Genomic DNA, 21,214 nt, shown 5'->3' with positions numbered 1-21,214 from the left:
TTCGCGCACGGAGGGTCAAATAAACATGTACGTACTACGTACCCCGCGCCTCGCGAAGCCGCGTGCGGTTCAGTGAAGGCTCGTGACAGTCAATCAGCAAACGAGAGCCTGTTGTTTGTCTCATTCGGAGTGTAGGATAAACAAAGCTAGTACGAGTGGCGCTCGTGTTGAAAACTCAGCGCAGCTTTAACAGACGCAGACTATAAGACAGGGAAGCGTTGACACGAGCCGCGTTCTTTTGGTTTCACTACTTTAGTCTTGATGGACGAGTCTTCCACAGTGCTTGATAGCTACTGATAATTCCGTGATGCTTCCTTTCAGCCGGCGTCACTCGCAAGGCGATCGTAGGTGGACGTCATTGCAGAGGTTTTGTAGTGATATGTAACGCGGGCCGCGCCTGCAGGCGCTGCAAAGTCATAGCACCAACACGCCCGATAGTATTAACCGATATAGCAATTGAATAATTAGGTGTCCTCAGCCTCATATTTCAGACGTTCTACAAGTAAGTTATCTATTGACGTTTACAATAATTTTCGAATAATTTCTTCCCATTTTTAAATGCGTAAGCGTTTCTATGCCAATGCAACGAGGAAACCCGTCCATCCCTCTGTCCATCCGTCACGTAAGACAAGCGCGTTTTCAAGGTAGGGCCCGCAGCAGCGAGCGAATTGACCGTCGTGCTCCTTCTCGCTTCAGCACGAACTAAGCGGCGAGAACACAGGGCACACGAAGCTATCAGCACTCGGCGGACATCGCAGATCTCTTTCAAGATAAGGCACACGCGGTCGCTCCATAAGCAGACGCTGCCGGAGTGCGGTTGATCACGGTCGATGATGGTTCGACGCGGATTGATAAGGCTGCTAAAACGCGATAACGGTTTATAATGATCGGAACACATCAGCGCACCTGGCGCCACCACCTGTTTGCCTGCGTCATCAATTCACCTTGTGCCGCTGTCCTCAGCATTTCGTGTCGCCACAGTGCTGTCGTTTGTACTGCTCGGATAAAGTTTCATAAAATTGATAATGAAACCGGGCTACGTGGAGATGAGGAGCTGGTACAATGCTTACGCGTACCTAGACACCTTCCAGAGGTGCTTCTGCGTGATACTTTGTTACTTGTTCGGCAGCAATTTTTCTTCTTTCAAATTTTGAGCGAATTAGTCTCTTTTGAGGTTAGCAGGAAGCAAACGCAGGAAGAAACGCAGAATTAGCAGGAAGCAAACGTTGCCGATCCTCTTACCTATTCTACCGTATGCTTGTCCCTGCCCCGCACCTGCAAAACTCCAAAGGGCTTAGCGATTGCTTCATTACAAGCTCGGTGCCTGACATAGCAAGGGCATGCGGTCGCAATGGGTTTTTTTCCGACTGTGCAACACATATTGAACGCTCGTGGAGACCTTCGGACTGCGCCGTATCGCAAACAGCGCGGTTCCTCCGCCCCGGGCTCGGGATATGAGCGAGGCGGGCCGTCGAGCAAACACGACGCGAGAAACGCTTTCGGTGCGGGGAAGCCGGAGTCGTACACAGGAGTCGCCGCTCAGGAAGCTCGGCCGAGAGCTTTGTACACACAGCCCGCATATGCACGCGTGCACGACCGACCGGTGAGAGGCTGCCGTCGCGCGACCTGTGTCTGTGTGCATACGCACCTGCTGAGGTTTGCCTTGGTGCTCGCTTTCCGGGCGAGCTCGTACAGTCCCACCCCCGACAGTGGCCCTGGTGTATGGTCGCTGGCTCTCGCCCCCGAATTCAGGTCCCCTCGTACTGCACGCCCAGGGGGGCCCGTGTAAGCCGAGGTAAATGAAAGTGCGCTTTCTCCAGTGGGCTCGTGATTGCTCTCTTACGGGAGCGAGGCGCCCGGCCGCTACGCAGAATATCGAGCGAAACCCAATGTATTGCTCGCGCAAGCGTGATTTGGTAGGAGCTCTGAGGAGCTCTTCGACAGCTTTGCATATATTGACGAATGTTACGAAATGCAATAGGGTGTGTGCGTGTGTGTGCGTGTGTGTGCGTGTGTGTGCGTGTGTGTGCGTGTGTGTGTGTGTGTCTGTACGTGCGTGCGTGCGGCGTTGCCGACAGCGTGGTATTGCCGACATGAAAGACTGTGAAAGTGTAAAAAGAGAGTGGCCACACCCTTCGGATGTCTTTTAGTCGTCCCGTTTGTCGGTGTCCGAGATCCTTCCAATGCTTGGTAAAAAGCTTCTATACACCCACCTACACACCCGAGTCTTCAAACGCTTCGCTATAGCCCACCTCTGTACATATATACTCTCCGCTATACCGGGTACTAGCTCCTGTTGGCTGCGCCGGCTCTTCTGTACCGGCGGCACTCGGTACAATGCGATGTCATCTCCTCGATGCCGACTACTTTCGCACACGTTGCTGCCACCGCCGCCACCTCCGCCGTTGTAAGAAAACCGTTGTCGAACTTCCCTACAGGACATTTTTTCTGTATTGCCAGTTCTCGCACCTTTGATGTTCCGATTGCGCTGGATGACGATGTTCTTTACTGGGCGGAGCGAATTCCACGTTCCAAAGAAGGAACAACAGCTCTAAAAGGCATTCGGCAAATGACTTTGAACTGCCTTTTCAACTTCCTTTTATGGCATCGGGCGACGTTCGCGCCCTCTGACGTGCAACGCGCGTCACGCAAGCGCAAGCCAATGCACGTGCTTTCGAACGGCCACAATTTCCTCGGCTGAAGCCTTGAAACACGTCTTCCTTCACCATCGGGGATCGTTTTTCTTTCTTTTCGTTCCCCCCCCCCCCCAACATTTTCAACTTTTTTCCTTCCTTTTCTTTTTTTTCTTTTCCTTTAGCACGAGGAATTTTCGATCGACGCACAAACGTATTTACCCTCACGGAGGCATCGTGTCGCTGAGTGCTTTGACGGACGACGCGCCGACGTCGTCGCGTTGAGATATCAAGGCGGAACTGCAGTCGTCATGTGGCTCTTCCGTTTTCTATATTCCCGATGCAGTTGTTACTAGCATTCTAACGCCTGGGAGAAAGCGACGCAATATCGAGAACTCCGTCCCGAGCTTTCGCTAAGATTCCTGAATAACGTACCGTGGTCACACCATATTTTTTCTCTTGTAGAGCAAGTTAATAATAACTAAACGAATAAATAAATGAATAAATAAACAAAAAACAAAATATATTGAATATATGTGAATTCAAAAAGAAAGTGATAACAACGATAACACGAATGCGCTCGTCTTGTCTGGTCTTCCTTTCGTCCGTAACCGTGTGTGTGCGTGTCCGTGTGTGTGTGTGTGTGTGTGTGTGTGTGTGTGTGTGTGTTTGTGTTTGTGTGTGTGTGTGTGTTTGCGCTTCAATCCAAGTATGCATTCTCACAAGCTCGCCCAAATTTCAGCTGCTATAAACGAAAATACTACTAAACGTAATGGTGTCCTGCGGACAGTTATAGATGCCAAAAGCTTTCGCTTCGCTTCACGTATATAGCTGCGACGGGTACAGTGACGGCATTTGAAAACTCTCGAGCAAACAACTTGCACATCCACATTCTGAGCCATCCTAATCGCTCACTAGGAAAAAAGAAAGAGGTCGTAGTTTCACCCGAAAGGCGAAACACTTATAGAGCTGGCGAGAGAGAGAGAGAAAAAAAACATTTATTCGGGCCACCGAGGTGGTTGCTCTTGAGGTCGAGTGGGTGGGGTCCTCATTCCAGGACTCCACTGGCCGTGGCTGCTCGACGTACTTGCTGGACGAGAGCTTCTTGTCCCGCCAGGGTATCGTCGGTCAGCTGTACCTCCCACCGCTCAAATGACGTGCTAGGCGTCTTTAAGTGTTGAGGTTTGCCCTCGCACCCCCACGAGATGTGAAAGAGTGTAGGGCGTGTGTCGCCGCACCAGGGGCAGATGCCGCGATATGTATGTGGGAACATTTTACTGTATATGTGTAGGTTTGGAAATGTGTTGGTCTGTACAAGTCGGAGAGCTACGGCATCTTCAGTGCTGAGCTTTTTGTGAGGCGGGGGGATAAATAGCTGGCGAAGTATTATACAAGTGCACGAAATAAATACTCGTAGTGTTATTCGCCGTACACATTGCGTTATACATTCGCCATTCGTCGAACAACTAAATTGACAAGCATGCTTCCACGCGCGCACCGGCGAACATGGACAGATTTCACTGGATGACTACGAACACTCGCGGTTGGTTACAACGCTGGCGTGATGAAGAACGCCGGCTGCTGGGAGCGAGTGCTTCGCGCTGCCTCTTGTTTCGCCGCATCTTGAGGACTTGGCACTACGCGGCTTCCTTCACTAGTAGTGCGCCCGTGTGGTTGGGCCTTTAGCCTTTGCACCCGCTGGCAACAACCTCAAAGATGAGTCTCGCAAGCGCTCAGCCACGCGGACATCCATGCGCAGCCGTGCCGGGTCTAGAGGAGACGCACAATGAATGAATGAATGAATGAATGAATCTACTTCGTTTTCTCCAGCTTAGCCATGAAGAAGTGTAAAGCATAAACGTTGTTTAGGTTTCCAAAGCTATCTATATGCACGCACATAATTTACATTGGGGGTAATTTGTCGCCTTCAGCAATTCAGCTCCAGTGAACCGCAATAATAAATCATGCCCATCACGGACATTTAGAGTTAATGACATACCCAAGCAGGCCATGGAAAGGAAGTGTGCTCTCCATGTGACCGTCACAAGGAAGTTTCCGTTCATCAAAATGGAAAAAGTGCCTTGCAGAAGCTCGGAAGGCGACATACACTTTCTTTCTTTATACAAATATTCTATCACGCTTGCTCCAATTGCAGCAAAGTTTTTCTTTCTCTCACTCTCTCTAGCGTTACGACAGAGGCTATATACCACGCAGCGATGAGTAAATTTGTTGACGTCTGTTGCTGATACTATATACAGAAGGCCCGCAGTTCACTCGAATCGAGGAGACACAGCGAATGACGCATTAATAAATTAATGCTATTAGTTTTGCCTGTATGCCACATCTAACGACCAAGCTTCGACGTCTGTCTCGTCTTGCTTCTTTTAAACTTCTCTCTTTTTTTCTATTATTATTCGCTCGAGATTTCCTCGTAAATATTGAACTATCCCAAGTCGCTGGAGCCGTGAAGCTGGTCCGACCGGTCCATTCATTATGAAAGCGCCCATTTTCTTGCCGTTTCAGCAGATGGAAGGGGGGAAGCCCTTACTCCACTTTCAGCCGGATCAACGCTAAAAGCGCCGAGCGTAGCTACTTCATCGCGAAGAACGAGTGCGAGAACCGACGGCGGAGTCTGTTCAATAATAGCAGTGGCTCGTGTGTCGCGCGGCGAGCCTACGCAGGCCCACACAGAACACCCAGGAAGCTAACCTTGTTTAGTATATTTTCTCTGCGGGATAGCTTAAATAGCTTATGACATCGCGGTTAGTCTGTATGTGTGTATCTCTTCTTCTATTGCGATCCAAGCAAGGTTTTACGTTTCGAAAGGAAAAAAAAAACACTTTGCTAGAATTACCTCGTCTCAACTTTCCGCTCACGCTCGCTTTGTAGGGAAGGGAATTCGAGTGGTTTCACTCTTACTCGCGCGGAACGTTTGGGAAAGATTTTTTTCTGTCTAACTGCAGATAAGTAAATAAATAAATAAATAAATAAATAAATAAATAAATAAATAAATAAATAAATCACTTAGTGTTTCGTGCGAGAAAGCGGTATTTGTGTAGCGCGCACAGTCTACAAGCAAAGCACGGACATACTGTGCATTGCAGTCACGTAAATTCTCGGATCATGCTGCGGCTGAAGACAACTAAAAGAGACCGAGATTCCACGTGGTTGCCGTAATTTTGTGCGAACCCCCTTTTCGCTCTTTTACTCTTTCGCTTTCGTATTTTAGGCAGCAACTTTGTTTAGAATGAGGCCCACTCTACGTATCTGTTACCTTCCGTACCGTCCTTGTCTAGATTCGAAGCCTTCGATTTGCTCGCTGCTGTACTGACGATAATAGACAGTTTTAGTTACACGTACGTAGAGGCTTCACGTACGCAAACGTGAAAAGCCTACGTATCTCACGTGCACGCCATCTGAAATGCTTTTAGCTACACGTACGTGACGCACGCCAAGAGGGACCTCGTAGCTCCATCTATCGGGAAATGTGAACACGGCGGTAGCCAATTCAATCCTGTCGTCGTGTTTCGATGCGAGCCGTCTGCGCGCGCGCGGCCGGCTATCGCTGGTTCGCGATCTTGCGGAACTACCGCGCGAAGCTGTCTACGTGCGCAAGAAACGCACGCAAAGAATTGAATCTCACGTACGTCCGTGAGACGCGCGCGCGCCCGCTACGTTCTACACATGCGCACTGCTCACACGTAGAAGCTCTACGTACGCAAAGCCTCTACGTACGTGTAACTAAAACTGTCTAATATCCCTATCATTCTGTGTTTAACGCAAGGCGCGCTCGTATGGTTTTTATGAGAGAGAGATGCGAAAGAAAGTAGTAATACAGGGAGGTTATCCAGAGTAGAAAAACTGGTTTGCTACCGTACACGGGGGGGAGGAGGGGGTAAGGAAAAGGCCGAGGTAGGCAGATAAGACAGAAAGTACAGAGAGGGAAAGCCAGACAGCACGGGCACGCGATCACCGCGCGCAGACATCACAGTATCGCTCGCAACACAATGAGCACCAATTCAAGCTAATGCTTTTTTGTGCAGGTATAGCGTGAGAACATAGTATAAGGCGAAGTGGAGGAATTAACCAGTGAAAAGCGAACTGTAATTCGCATAAAATTGCGACTCAAAGGAGTTCCTATCAAAAGTCAAGCTGTTTGATGCAGACGGTGTCGCTCAAGTACAGTCTTTCTCAAAAGCACGTGGTCATTGTACTTGCAAGCGACGGCCGTGTTGGCTCTGGGCTATTTAAATGACTTCCCGTGGTATGCGAAAAGTTCCAGTTCCCTAGGGAATGGAGCTCTCGTACTCGCAATACAGAGGTATCAAGTGTGAGGAGACCAACGGCAGCACAATGCCGAACGACGTATATGGTGGAGGCATGCAGTAGCCCGTATTGTTAAGGTGCGCATTGACGAACATGCGATTACGATGCACGGATAATATAACCGCATTGGTGAAGTTCAGGAGTTTAATGCCGCACGCCGCCGAGCGTGCACTTGCCGATTGACGACTGTTGCTTCCGAGATTTTATGTGAACGCCTTTGCCCTCTTTACAGATGTGTTCATTTTTGCTTCTTTTGCTCTTGCGGGATTAGACATGCGACCCACAAGAGGCTTTATTTACACAAGGGGCTTCAACAATCAAACGTCGGCGCCAGATGCCATTTTCTTCGTAATGTAAAATTTTGTGTCATACACGTACATCTCGGAGGCACATATGACACACGAGAGGCTTCAGACAAAAGCGGTTTGCGAACCAGAGCAAACACGTATTAGTGACAGTTATGCATTACATTACAGCATTACAGTTATGCTTTGTGTTCTCACTGGTTCGGCGGTTGCTTACGCGATTTCAGCGCGCGCTTGCCTTTGCGTCCTTTCTCGTTTTTTTCTTCTTTCCGTTTCTTTTTCACGGTTAGACATAAGGCACACGAGGGGCTTCAGACAGAAGGCTTCACAAAGCATTAACGACACTAAGCACAACTTGCTCCTTTAATTGAAATTCTTGCGTAAGTACACATTTCGGAGGCACAGATGACGCATAGAGGCTTCAAACAAAAGGATTTTACGAACGAGCCCAAACACCAAGTGTAATCTACTATAGCGAGTTTTAAGAACAACGTAGAGTACTGATCAGAACAGGTTAACTAAATCATTGTGTGACAAAAAAACAACAGAAAAAACAGAGGCGCATTGAGCGCCTTTCCGGACGCACCACGCCATGCATCGGCTCTAAAGTCGTTTCACTCCACTAGCGCCGAAAAAGAACGAGAAAAATAAAAGAAAGACAAAGAAAGCAAGACGTATTGAATTGTCACTCCTTTCTCGCTTTCATCGTTCCACTTAGAATCCGTTGTATATACGCCATCACCCTTTTTCAAGTCTCCTCGTCCTTCTATCGGTAGTTAATCCGATTTGATTTCGGCATCGAAATTCCGAACGCAGCTCGCAGACGTTGAAAGGGATGGGGGGGGGGGGGGTGAGAGTGGAAAACGGATTGAATAATAATTGCCGGCGTGACGCTTCAGAAGCGTCTCCAGAAGGCGTGCGCGCGCGGCGAATTCTCCCTTCTTCGGGGGAGCGTCAGTCCATAGCTTAGCTTCGAGTTTACGAAAGGAGAAAAAAAAAATGAAGGAGCTGTGAATGCAGGCAAGCCTGCAAACAGTTCGCGTTCTAGCGATATACAAAATACAGCGAGGGAATTAAAAAGGAATAGAGGCTACGTTACCCCTGCTTATCCTTTCTTCTGCATTTCTTTTCGTTTCTTCGTTTTTGTTCTTTTTCTTTCTTTTTGCCGTTGGGCAGTTTAGACTGGATGCGGCATGTATTTAGATAGAGGGATAATAAAAGAACGGGAACTATACAAATCGCGAACACGCATCGAATAACACACCGATTGTTCAGACGCGCACTTCCATAGTAGCTACGCGACGGCTGCTCTTCCCAGGAGGACGCCACTGCGTGACGGGCGTTTGTTTGTTTGTTTATTCTTTAGTTCATGCTCGGTGACCTTCTAAGAAAACGTCGGGTGCATAGCTTCCTTCGTTTTCTTCTTTATTTGTCTGAGTTCAGACGAACGGCTGAAACCTAGAAGCGTGCACATGAACGTGCGCCTCACGTCTCAGCTTCAGCGTTCCCGTACGGCTCACGGTGAAAAGCTTTTGCTATTGCTACGACGCCGTTCGAAGAAACGTGACCCACTCGTATGCAGCTCAAGGCGCCTTCACTATTCAACGTGCATCTTCCGCCATTCCTCGCCTCTTTCTGCGTAGCACCCCTGTCAGGTCGGCCCCTTTCGAAGGTGCTCGGGTCAATGCAGATTGAGCGCTCAATGCCGATCCAGAATTGCTGCAAGCGTCATTTCTGTTGTATTGCTTTGGAGACTTGAACAGGCTGTGCTCTCTGAATTTGATTTGTATCTGCGACGTGAAGAGTAACGCGAAGTAGACGATCAGGAAGAGTGGATGCAACGATGTCGACCCACAGACCACTGCGACAGACAAGCTACTTCGCTCTTGGCAAAACTATTAGAGCTAAGATTCTTGGAGTGTGTTACGGTGATATAAATGGGGATGTCCACAATAGCATGCGGCAGACAGTGGTGAACCCGCTTCCTAACAAAATTCATAGAGGAACCTACCCTATGAAAATTTTCAGGAGGTGGCTCACATACGGGCGGTTCGGTTCGGTTCGGTCATTCGGATGAAAACCTCGCTGAAAACTTCTATGAAAACCTCGGTAATCCACAGACTATCGAAATGGGCAGAGGCGTCCCCCTGCCCGTCACTTGGTTTTCTCTAGGTGTGAATTGTCGTACAGCTGGGAAAAGAGCTCGAGCCATGGAAACCCCTTCGAACTCTTTGTGCACAACAAAACCACGAAAAGGGGGGATCTGGGCTTCTCCCACGGTCGGCAAGTTTCCCAGGAGGCGTCCCAAATCTATTGAATGGAGACGCCCTCGAGTTGGGGAGAAACACTTCTTCCCTAGCGTTGAGGTCCCGCAGTGACCGAGCACCTAGCTGGGATCACGCTTGTACCTATTTTACCGGTATAGGTACCTTGCGGCAGCGTCTAGTCTGCCTCGGACAGACGCGGTGGATGCTCTACAACAAGGCTGTCAGTGGTTGGACGAGGGGTCACCCCGAGACCACGCCGAGGTCCCATTTCGAGATGTGAACTCCCACAGGTATCCGAGAACCAGGTCGGCGGACATCCCTACCCTAGAAAAAAAGCGGTGGGTTTCCGGCGACACCAGGATTCGAGCACAGTACCTCCCGCATACCAGGCGGGTGCCCTAGCGCAAGCCCCGTCGTTTGATCGATCCTACCATCTATAGGTACCGCACCCTGACACCTCATTTCACATTCTACTCCAGCAGAGAACGAATAGTCTATGGTGGTAGTATCGTTTAAAAAGCATAATAAAGACGTTTTTCAAACAAGCAAGCCAATCGAGATCGATCGATCGATCGATCAATCAATCAATCAATCAATCAATCAATCAATCAATCAATCAATCAATCAATCAATCAATCAATCAATCAATCAATCAATCTTCAAGTTGAGTCTTAAAAGGCCCACGAAGTTCGACTTTCGGTTGTCAGGGAAGTGTTCTTTCTCCGTTCTTCTGCCAATGCATAATTCTGCGCTTTTGTCACGGAACCGCCGCAAATGCCTTCGCTCGGCACCGTTGACAACTTGCACGTGGTGTCCTTGCGTGCCGTCGCCAAATACGTCCACATGCATTTGTAGGATCCAGCAAAAGGAAGTTCTCTGAGCAAAATATGTTATTCGCAGCGCGCCCTATACTTTCGACGTTAGCGTAATTTTGCGTCTGTCTCGACCGGTAGCAACGCGCACGATTCCCGGTGCAGATGAGCTGCGCTATACAATGCATCGCGTTGCACGTTTCTGTTTCTGTCACTCTGCATATAGACTAATTACGAACGGATTTTCGACGGGCCGTCAGAGTGGGAAAATGAAATGAGCAAGCTCACATCTTTTAACCCGACTTCATGGAAAATCCGACTTTACGGAAAAGAGATCGACGCGACAAAAAAGAAAAAGAAAAGCAAGTACGCAATGTGGAAATCGGATGCATATAGCAAATATCGGGACGAGTGCAGTGTTACGCCTGCGCATACACGTTCGCGACCTTGCCACAGGCCAGCAGTTCCTGTGGTCGGCGCAGGCGCTGTAAATATACCATCCGAGCTCAGCGCACGGATCGCGAATAGCCACAAGGTTGCCACGTGTGTGAAATTAATTAAATTAATTTTAATTGTGGGGTTTTACGTGCCAAAACCACTTTCTGATTATGAGGCACGCCGTAGTGGAGGACTCCGGAAATTTCGACCACCTGGGGTTCTTTAACGTGCACGTAAATCTAAGCACACGGGTGCTTTCGCATTTCGCCCCCATCGAAATGCGGCCGCCGCGGCCGGGATTCGATCCCGCGACCTTGCGCTCGTATGTGAAATTAAGGAAATTCAAACGAGTAACGCACGCACGCGTGCAAATGAACACTCGTGCGCGCAAATATGCGTATACGTGCGCACTTGCGCCCGCGTGCAAGCTATAGGACGTATAAACGTGCGAAGTGCGGAACTCGCAGCAAGACTTGCGTTTTCCTGGTATTGACTTCGCGAGTATGCTGAGTCTATGAACGTACATTGTAGCCTTCAGTGTGTTTCGCTTATTCTCGTTATGTTTCTCCGAGGAAGGCGTCTTGCAACGAGCGCAACGGGAGAGTATTTAGCGAGTGCGCAATACATCTTTAAGCTTCAGGCGTTTGAGCCGACTTCGCGCTTAATGTAGAATTGCTACCGCAGTCGTTATACCGAAACGAGTCTAAGAATCGAAAGCAACTGACAACTAAGCAGGAATGTGACGGAAGCAGGGACAGAGAGGGCGTTGTTACATCACGGGTGAAAGTGCGACACTGCTGTAAGCTTTATAAGGATTAATCGGAGTTTCGTCTTTGCCGACGTACGTTACATATAAATGCGAAAACAATCCGATACATCTTTGCTTTCTTTAGACAATTATTCTTGAATAATAATGAGAAAAAAAATGAACGCACCAATGTTCCGCGCGAATTGCAAAACGTACTACATAGAAATAAAGAACCCTCGTGCTAGTTTGCTTTTTCATGTCTTTTTTTTTTCTTATATAGCTACGCTTAATTTCGTTACTGCGCGCAACACTCTTCAGCGCTACACTCGATGCCCAGCCCTTCGATACCGGGGCCACATACCAGTATCGCGTGTGCGGTACTGCGCATGCGTTGCTTAATACAAACGTTAAAGGAAGCACCGCAGTCACCATGCATGCATTCATCCGCAGTCACATGTGTGCGTACGGATAAAACGTATATCGAGAAGGAATGCGAGGTTTCTTTCTTGGTTACTGTCTAGCTTGTTCTGCCGAAGCTTCACGAGAAGCATGCAGGCAGAAAACTGACACGTCACGGCAGATGGGTCCTGAATCGAGGACAGCTGGACATGTCCCACTGTCCTTCCAGCATCACGTGAACAGCATCCACTATACAGCAGAGCTATACGCCTCGAACCAATGAAGTCCATTCCGGAAGTGACACACAAGGCTACCGAAGGGCCTGCTCGGGCTCGAAGGCGCTATAGATTCTGCGTAACAACTACGCTAAGTCATCATACGGTTAAGTCACTGTTGATAATATCTCGGAATATGGGCGCAGCGCATCATCTGGCGGAAATGATGATGTATTTCGGTGGGTGCCCAGCCTCCCCAGATTATACGGGAATGGTTGGGCTGCAATGTTCGAAAGGGGCTCAGGAACGCCGGCGGCATTTGCGCTATTCCTCTTTTCAACCATGACATAAAACATATCGTTAATAAACTTTGCATGAAATAAGGCACACGAATGCGACGTCTCGGTAACTGTATACTTGTGTCGCGCTGCGTAATAAAGCAGAAAAAGAGTCGCAGTAGACAGACCTAGACGAAGAAATAAACTTTTGAGTGTTCAAGCTTCATCACTGCCACATATTCTCCCACGTCGAATGAAGTTATATATATATAGGCTGACATACCTTTGAATATGCGTCGTGTCACACTGACAGCTTGGTTACTGCTCTATTAATATATTTTACTCAGAAACTTGCTCCGAATACATCGTTAGTGCACAACCAAGGGCTGCTTTTTTTTTTTCAAGTGTTTACAGAAGCTCGACCATAAACAAGAAACCACGCAAGACAAAAAAAAACAAAGAAATTGAGAGAGAGAGAGAGAGAGAGAGAGAGAGAGAGAGAGAGAGAGAGAGAGAGAGAGAGAGAGAGAGAGAGAGAGAGAGAGAGAGAGGAAAACCACACTGCCAAGTTGTCACATTATCTCAGTTTATCCTGCGCTTATGAACAGCCCGGGTCGTGTTTATTTCTCTGAGGTTCCCATAGTTTAAAACTCAAACTTTACTCACAGCCTGCTCGCTTCTCCGGTGACCAGAGCTCCCCACGGAGCCGGTTAATCTTTCTACCGAGCGTTGCGACAGCTCCAAGCATCCGCATCCACTAGAGCTTGACACGTGGCCCAAGTTCGCGCACAATGCATTTGTTCTCTCTCTTGTTTTTCTTTTACTCCCCTGTCATCGCACTTGCAACGTATGTTCTCGCGTATACTGTCTGAGCGATTACAGCCTTCTTTGTTTGGGGATTACCTTCCATACCAGAGCGAGCTTTAAGGAGGAATGACAGTTGGAAGCCGAAACACAGGCTGTTTCCTAATGGTCCTAGAAGAACGCACGCTGTCAAGTGAGCATTGCCTCTCTTTTGTGCCTAAGCCGCCAACCGCACTTGGCAAATTTTTCTTTTTCTTCCGATGCAAGCATGAAAGCTGGTCGCCGTCGTCTAGACTAGAGAGGGCGCCACATTATCGGCATTCTTAGATTGTTCGTTCAATGCTGCGCAGTCCAGCGACAACGACAGCATGTTCCCCAACATACCGTACGCTTATGTCTGTTCCACAAGCGCAATCACAATAATTAAACTTCGAACGAATAACTCCTACTTGAGTTGATACCTTTTTGATTCGCCGGAACGTGGTGCCTGAGACAAAACAGAAAACGCTGCCATGCGATCAAATCGGGGAAAAAAAAACAAACAATACAAGTCGCTTCTATAAGTTTACCCATTTGTAAAGCGGATTTACAACAAGAAATACAAATCAGAACACACAAAAAGAGAATACAAAGCAGGAAAATAAAATCGTGGTTAGCACTCCACATAATTTGACGTACCGATGACGGACGGTGTTCGACTGCGGCTACGAACGATGCGCAAGATGAGCATTCCCCAATATCGACGGGGAAGGCTATTCCATACTTGGATCGTTCGACAAAATAGTGAACTCTCCAAAAATTGCAGTCCGACGGGGACGATATCTTATTTCCTTCGGATGATTAGAGCACGGGTACCATTTGTCCACTGTTTGAATACAGTGATAAACATATGACATGACATTGTTATGAGGACCCACAGTTTGTTTCCTATTTCGTTCACCGGTCTCCAATTTTATCGACGTCTCTCGCGCATGCCGCGAACGTTTGAAATTGAATTGAGTTGTATCTATTAGCCGTTAGGGTGAATCGATAAGGTGGTGGGGGAGGGGAGAGGCATACGAGAAGTGCAGCGCGAGAAAGTGTGTGCTGCAACGGCTTCCGAGTGTATATCGATATATGGAGAGATAATGTCTCTCGTCTCAGTGCACGCCATGGATTTCTGCGAGGCTCTTTGTTTGTCGCGTAAAATTCATCGTGCGGAGTTTTATTATTCGGATGTCCGATGTCATATATTATACCCTCATTCGGCATTAAGATATAACGCGAATACATAAATGACTTCGAAATGGATTCTCTTCTCGAAAACTTTTCGGGAAGCCGTATCGACATGCTGCCTGCCCAGCAGCTGTCGTGAAAGTTCTAATGAAATCTTCACTTCCGTATGCCATTGTCGAATCCCCCGAACGATGTATATATGTTGAGTACTGATGAAACCGTATTGGTTGTGGCCTTGTTTCAGCTGTAATCGCTTCCTGTTCTGGGTTTTTTCGCGAGAAAGCAAGTACACTTACGGCTGTGTAATGAGAGACGCGGGCTTCCTGGAAACCATCTAGGGTGAAAGCCAACGCCAAATTGATATCGAAGGTACGATTTCATCTCTTCTGTAGGACGTCGATTTCAGCGTAATCTCACCCGAAAAAATAAGCATGTCGGTCCTACCTCACCAGAGATATAACGAGGAAACCATTACGGAATTTCGCAACATATTTCAATCACCCTTGCCGTACACACATGGCGTGTCCGGTTTCACATTGATCCATGAATCGCGTCAAGATCGTTGCCATGACTGAGGAAGAGAAACTTTGCGAGTACAAAAAAAAACATGTATATAAAAACGACAGCAGAATACAGAAACATATTAGTGCTGTATTTTCGTTGTAACGGGTAAGATCCCCTATTGATAGTAACCAACTAGGACATCTCCATTACGTTTGAATTGAACCCAAACATTGACGCTTTTAGAGTGGTGCACAATAAGGCGCAGCAAACCAGTGTTGCTTACATGATCACGATTCATAAGCTGCCCTGGTTGCTTACTGGTTATGATGTTGGGCCGCTAAGCACGAGGTCGCGGGATCGAATCCCGACCGCGGCGGCCGCATTTCGATGGGGGCGAAATGCGAAAACATCCGTGTACTTAGATTTACGCGCAGGTTAAAGAATCCCAGGTGGCCCAAATTTCCGGAATCCCCCACTTCGGCGTGCCTCATATTCAGATCGTGGTTTTGGTACGTAAAACCCTATAACTTAATCGCGGTTCATCGGTGATCTGTGCCAATGGAAGGCCTTTGAAAGCTGTGAAATTATATGAGCAGAACAAGGTGAAAGCCGGCGTCAACATTTCTACAAGGGGGTTTATTTGTGTTTTTCAAGGCGCCTTGAAAAAGACCAGTCCCTTTGTCGAAACGTTGGCTCCCGCTTTCACCTCGTTCTCGTTTTGCTCATCGTCTTGAATTTCCATCTCCCACATTCCCCCTGTTTTACGTGAAAGGCTCTGTGCCTTTTCACGAGTTGTCGAAGAACTGCCAGCAGATTCGTCATTCAATCAGTGATGCGCATAGTTTCTCAATGCACACTCCAAGAAAAGGGCTGGAGATATAGAAGTATTACACGTCCACCGGTTTGAAAAGTGAGCTGAGGTACGTTTACATACGCATTCATTAACAGATTATACTTCGCCTATTTGGGACCAGGGAACATGGACCTCCTACTGTACACTCACATATCCATGTAATTGTACACATTGTATGAATAAACGATTGGATTGATTGATTGATTGATTGATTGATTGATTGATTGATTGATTGATTGATTTCACTTTAGAACGTTCATTTTAGGCATGTCGGCCATGAACCGCCCTAGTCGAGAGTAAACGACCTCAGGTGTCATGCGATGCTCATACTGTTTTACCTAAGAAAGTCCTCGCCGCATGTAGCACCTCTCCCAATGGCTGGTAATCGCAACCGCAACGTTAGCAGAGTTGCGCATCACGTAGATAGCCACTATACTTTAACCAACTTTCTTGGCTTCACTCGCTCGCGTGATCGTCATATTCATCGTAATAATGTATTTCTTTTGCCATAAAGGCCACTGGAAACGATTGCTCTTAGTGTCTCCACCGAGGCTTTGATTGCGCGTTCCCTACGCGGAAGCGCCGTCGCGCCACCATTGTTGACTTTTTCGCTGTCATCAGCGTCGCCGTCGTCATTTGCGTCGTCTACGTCACCTTCGTTGTCGGCGCAATCTTCGTCATCGTCGTGCCGTTGCAGCCATCGCTGACATTGACTTGTCGGCGCGCCTGCTAGAAGTCGTTTGCGTGTCACCTAAACCTTTTCTTTTAACTTTAATTACGTAAAACGCGATAAGCAAGGATAAATAAAAAAAGCAAGAAACACTGAGGCACACGTACCGCTATGTGTTGTGTCCCCGTCTGTCCCTCCTCTCTCTCTCTCTCTCTCTCTCTTTGTCTTTGTCTTTGTTTATCGTGCGCTGCGTAAACGAACTCGCGCTGTACCAACTCGCCCAAACCGCTACACTTTCTATAGAGCTATCCTCTGCGAATGTTTTTTTTTTTTTTCTTCAAGTACAAACCATGTAAGCTTGGCTCTTTAATGTATTCCAGATAGGAAGAGGCTCAAAACTCGGAATTCTGCGCGCCGCTTCAGCGACGCGGAGGCGCGGCGCAAATAAAAGGAGCGGACCAACGCGACCGGAATTTCGGGATAAGCAAATAAGCGCCGGACGCGCTGTCGCCTGGCCGCATTTAAAGCCAAAGCAGACGCCTGGTCGGGACACTCGGACTGTGCACGCACCGACCACGTGGGGTCGTGCCCGCTCGCCCGCCCGCCGCTGCCGTTGGAGGCAAAGCGCGGCCTCCCTCCACTTCGGGGCAAACGAAGGCACAAACTTCAGTTTGCGCTCGGCAAACACACAAAGCGCTCATTTGCCGCTCGGCAAGCAAGCGTAGCGCGGCCTCGCGACAGCGCTCGCCGAGGCGCAAAGAGCCGCCGCAGGTTCCTTCATTTCTGCCGAAGCAGCCATAGCTGTGCGGGCGGAGGATGACGCTATAGCACGCCACTAATGAAGGCGTTTGCGCGGCTTAATTAATGCGCGCTCGTCGCTAAATCAAGGTGTGGTGCCGCGCCGCGCGAATGCGATAGAAAGGAGGAGGTGGGAGAAGAGAGAGAGGGAGGGAGAGAGGCTGGGTCGCCCGAAATTGTGTAAATAGAGAGAGAGAGAGAGAGAGAGAGAGAGAGAGAGAACGCGCATGTTGCGTGTCCACGCGCCTCTGCCGCACGTTAAAACCGTGAGAAAAAAAAATGGTTGTCGCTTGCAGTAATCACTTTCTTTCCTAAATTAATCGTGCAAGCTTTTCGTCGTGTGCTTGCTGGACGTTTGGGTAAAGGCGTATGGTCTGCTTGTTGCTGCGTGGTCAGCACCGATGCACAAACGCTTGTGTCCCCGTAAGGTAAACAGTGGTGCGACTAGTTGAAAAGCGCTGCGCAACCGACAATTGTTACCTGTGAACATGTTCTTCATTTTTTTTTTTTTACCATGGAGTGGTTGTTCGCGGATGCGCAGCTGAGAAGAAAACGAAAAAAAAAAGTCTGCCCACTTCAGTCGTTCCTCCAGTTCATTCACTGCGACAACAAGCAGGTTTTCACGCTGGGAATCTCCATCTTACAGAACTACTTCTTTAGAATGCGCGCGTGAGCGTCCTCGTCTGCTACAATATAACGTCGTGTATGGCCTCCGAAACACACGTACAGACGCGACTAACTTCAATGTGGCGAAACACCACGTCACTTGCAAAGTACTTAGCGTTACGCGATTGACTCAGCGGTTACCGCACTGCCGCATCCGAACATTGCTCTGCTATATCTGAACGTCGCCATTAGTTCGGTCTATAGCAGCGGTTGTAGTGATGAAAGATTCATTTTTCTTCGCCCAAGGTGAAGTTGGCGGGTTTGGGAACACGACCTGGGGACGGCCGCGTGACAGCTGCAACGTCTAACGGAAAGGACTGACTGACGCAGTAAAGCCTGCTTGTGAGCTTTTATCTCCTGCCGAGGTTAGAACCGCAAAAAAGAAAGAAAGAGGATGGAGCGACGTAAAAAGTAAAAGCGGGAAAATGGAGGAATACCGTACTGGATACAAAAGCCCAATGTCAAAGCAATAGTATGTAATATAGTACTTGTCAGGGAGGGGGCGGGGGGGGGGGGGGCGAGGCAGGAAAGAAGCGCCCGTTGAGGTTTTCCCTTTGCTTCGTTTTCGGTCTCCCGTTGACATGTCGTTCCGAAATGCGCCTGGTGCTGCAATTAGCTCACGCTCGGTGGCGAAACCGAGTTGGCGGAAGCGACCATGCCGCTGACGTTGAAAGGCTGTCGCTATTAAGCCGGGAGCCGCGAAGTCGGGTGCGGGAACGAAACACGTTCATTAAGGCACTAACGTGGAGTTACATACCGCCAGCAGGAGACGCGAATTGAAACGAGCAAGGCTTTCGGCTAACTGGAAGCTGCCGCTGTAGACGCGTTAGAAACGAAGGTATTCCAGCCCCACTTGCCTAACTGCGCTCGAGGATGGCGTGATTAAAGGTATGCTGTAAGACAGCAAGAAAAAAAAAAGAGAGATTCTGTAATTATTGTGATCGTGAGTTTTTTAGAGCAACTGTTCTCTTTTCTTAGTTCTTTTCTTTTCTTTCAATTCTTGGCGCTCGATATGGTTGTGGAGCTTCCTCAACTAGTGCAAACATTATTAAACTGCAGTTTGTTGTTTGCTCGTTAACTGAATGAACTGCTTTCCAACCATAGCTTTTCCGGAGCTTTCTTCATGCTCGCAAAACATAAGGAATTTCTATCGGCTGTTTCAGATGCCGGTGTTAATTCTCTTGCAGGAGGAAATTGTCTCTTTATGTCTGTACAAGGTTTATGTGCGCTTACCGGTATTTTCACCTATACAGTTGTAGTGCTGCTGAATTACAACTTTAACGTTGGCGTCGTATGGTACTTTATATTGTAGATTACGATTCCTCCCTCGTGTAATGCCTTGAAATGGGCCGTTAAGTTAAATAAATTTGAATGAAAAAAGAAATAAAAAGGCGAGCGCATGGAAGACAGAAGTACGCAAGAACGCAATGTGAACACCAAGAGCAGTGCGTTCTTGTGCCTTTTTTCCTTCTACACGCTGCCGGCTGTTTTAACATTGGGTCTAACCAACTGTAGTGGCCATCAACTTGCGCTAATACGCCCCAAAATGGTAAAGTTCGCCAGAAAGTACTCCGCCTCAGTTTGTGCGAGTAACGGGGGAAAATACGCACAAATGTAGGGCAGATTTGATGGGTAACTCCTGATTCGTCGCCTGCATGCGTTGTTCACCATATTTTGAACGAAAATCATCCAGCTTCGAACTCTCGTGGTATTAAAAAAGAACCTGTCATACCTAAGTCCACAACTTCGTGTACAACTACTTAATATATGAGGAAGACAGCATCAACATGGTGATTCTCAAACGTCTTTATAAACATCCGTCTAACATATTCAAGTACTCTTTCTTTCCTCGCCCCATAACAGATTGGATCAGCCTGCCCTGCATCACGACTGGCTACCACTGAATCTCTTGAACGTGTATTTATACATGACAGTCGCCTATATTTGTAAGCGTTGTCTTTCTTATTCTTATTTTCCATATTCATGCAATTCTTCCCCCCTACATGGGCCCTCTCTTGGACCTGCAATATTGTATCAATGAATAAAAAAGTAAGCAGTAAAAGGAAACGAAAGAAAAAGATGCTTTTTTTTTCTTCCTTAGTTAGATTATAACATTGCAAAATCAGTTCTTGGTCGGTTCCACACGTTTGAACTTCTGCAATGCCACGAACGAGTCTGTAGCTAGGCGAAAGTCGTTGAGGGACCGAATAACTTAGAAGTACGACAAAAGAAAGACGGAAAGACGGCCAAAGTAAGGGGAACGCTTAAGTATGAACAAGGCGCAAGGTGACCAACTGAGCGCACGCCACCGGCACCGGTAAGTCAACTCGTTTCCGGCAGCGCTTTCAGAAAATATATCTGTCATACGTACTTTGATTGTACACGTGGCTCGTGGCACTGCTCACTCATATAAAACATCTGTTTGTTTAGGGGTATTCTGTACAATATTTGGATATGCAGGGAAGATGAAGGCAGCGCGAGAATGCCGCATCCCCCCCCCCCCCCCCATTCTTATGTCTTGCATCCGAGGTGCCTTTATTTTTTGCAGTTATTGACCGCTTTAGGTAATGTTCAGTTGCCTATAGCATAGTGGTAATGCCCATAACATGGCCGCCGTGTTTATCCCTGTACAGAATGCCAAATTGTCAAGTTGCCGGGCTACTGTATCTTTCTGGGGAAATTGTTTGATTGATTGATTGATTGATTGATTGATTGATTGATTGATTGATTGATTGATTGATTGATTGATTGATTGATTGATTGATTGAAGTTACTCAACCAGCAACTGCAAATATTACGTAGACCTACCGCATGCGGATCAAAGCACCCGCTGCGCATTATACGTCTCCATATTAACACTCTTAACGCGGCGGTGTTGTAGGCAGTGAGGCGCCACGGGAAAACACCCTATGAACTAACGCGGACTTGTAATTTTGTACCTTTACATACACACTAGCGTGCGAGAGGAAAGAACGGGGCGGGGGAGGGGGGTAGTTCATGGCTGCAATGCCTCCCGATGTGCACAGAGACAAAACATTGCAGCGATGGGCATTCGAACGGAGTTGCAAGGCCGTGAAAATTTCGCCTTCGAGATACGTCAAGCCGGTAGTCATCTTCGCTTGATGTCACGCCCATATCTCAGCGTGAGGCTTGTGGCAAAACAAGAAATGAAATAACACTTAAAAAAAAGGAGAGATTACAAGCGGACAGAGGAAGTGCTGTGGGGCAGCTATAGAGTGCAAGAATATACGAGCGAATGACGGGAAAAGGTGTTGTATAGGAA

At 47.9% G+C, this 21,214-nt stretch overlaps 1 protein-coding gene across 1 annotated transcript in view; it reads left to right on the top strand.

Annotated features, from left to right (window-relative positions):
* Positions 1 to 21,214, top strand: part of LOC135899878 (high affinity cationic amino acid transporter 1-like) — a 467,387-nt gene that overhangs the window by 233,753 nt on the left and 212,420 nt on the right. The gene's annotated exons all lie outside the window — the stretch shown is intronic.

The sequence above is a fragment of the Dermacentor albipictus genome, chromosome 2, assembly GCF_038994185.2.
Source record: "Dermacentor albipictus isolate Rhodes 1998 colony chromosome 2, USDA_Dalb.pri_finalv2, whole genome shotgun sequence".
NCBI classification, from domain to species: domain Eukaryota; kingdom Metazoa; phylum Arthropoda; class Arachnida; order Ixodida; family Ixodidae; genus Dermacentor; species Dermacentor albipictus.
The sequence above is the reverse complement of the archived record's forward strand: the minus strand, read 5'-3'. Positions and strand labels throughout refer to the sequence as shown.